Raw genomic sequence first — 1,257 nt, 5'->3', positions numbered from 1 at the left:
GCCTCCTCCTTGTCCCACAGCTGGTTGGAAGGGCTGGGCTTTCTTGCTTGGGGTCTGGGCTAAGCTCCAGCAAACCTCGCCTGGCCCAAATCTCCCTGCTCTTGTCAGGTTCTCACTTGCTCTGCTGCCCAGGAGATACATCTTGGATATCCCTTGGGGGAAAGCCCTGGAGTCCTACTTGATCATCATTGTGCTGAGGAAGGTGGCTGGCAAAAAACTGCAGGAAAAATGACACACACTGATGAGGAGAGAGTGGCAGGGACTGCCTGTCAAAAAATGGAGGGAGCCCATGGAGCAACTCACCAGGCAGAACTCGTGGGCACAGAATCCATTTCTCTGGAGTTTTTCCCCGCAGGTGTCCAGGTCAGCCTCTGCTGGCTGACACAGCAGGCATGCTGGAGGGGAGAGAGACAATGGCCATGGGCATGGACCCTGTGCTGCCCGCCCCGACAGCCCCTCTGCCAGGTTGTGGGAGGGGCACTTTGCTCTCACCTGGTTCCCTCCCTCTGGGGGCCTCCTCCTCCCTGTCTGACATGAGACGTGTCAGTGGTGGGTCTCTGTCTCACCATCCCACCAGTGAGTGGAGCTCCCAGCACTGGGTGCTCTAATACGGCTCCTGTCATGGCGACTTCTGGATCCGCTGGATGAATTTGGGATCCGAGGCTGCTGGTGGGAATGGTGTTGCCTTTGGGAAGTTCTGGTTCTGTCTCCCTTGGGTTTTGCCTCCCAGCACTGGGTGCTGGTGCACAGTTCCTGTCATGGGGACTTCTGGTCCGTCCAGATGGATTTGGGGTCTGACGTTGCAGGCGGGAGCGGTTTCGCCTGCGGGATGTCCCTGATGCTTCCTGGCTGGGGATGTGGCTCCCAGCACTTGGTGCTCTCACACAGTTTCTTTCACGGCGACTTCTGGACCAGTCAGATGGATTTGGGGTCTGACGTTGCAGGTGGGAGTGATTTTGTGTGCGGGATGTCCTCGATGTTTCCTGGCTGCGGCGTCTTTTCCTGGCACTCGGTGATCTCACATGGCTCCTGCCATGGGGACTTCTGGACCGGCCGGATGGATTCGGGGTCTGACGTTGCAGGCGGGAGCAGTTTCGCCTGCACGATGTCCCTGATTGTCTCTGCCTGGGCCTTCGCCTCCCAGGACTTGGTGCTGGCACATGGGTCCTGTCCTGGGGACTTCTGGACCGAAGGTGTGGAATTTGGCCCTGACGTTGCCGGCGGGAGTGGTTTTGCCGGCGGTCAGGCCCCCGACTG

The 1,257-nt window shown here is 59.0% G+C and overlaps 1 long non-coding RNA gene across 1 annotated transcript; it reads right to left on the bottom strand.

Moving 5' to 3' along the window:
- Nucleotides 1-163: 163 nt before the first annotated feature.
- LOC113979639 lies at nucleotides 164-682 on the bottom strand. The gene is made up of 3 exons (XR_003537939.1): nucleotides 493-682; nucleotides 304-395; nucleotides 164-217 (listed from the first exon to the last, which is right to left on the bottom strand). It is a non-coding gene; the product is annotated as an uncharacterized LOC113979639 (long non-coding RNA).
- Nucleotides 683-1,257: the final 575 nt, after the last annotated feature.

This window comes from Neopelma chrysocephalum, unplaced genomic scaffold, assembly GCF_003984885.1.
Source record: "Neopelma chrysocephalum unplaced genomic scaffold, ASM398488v2 Primary Assembly neopelma1_86432, whole genome shotgun sequence".
NCBI lineage: Eukaryota > Metazoa > Chordata > Aves > Passeriformes > Pipridae > Neopelma > Neopelma chrysocephalum.
This window is presented reverse-complemented; position numbering and strand designations above follow the sequence as displayed.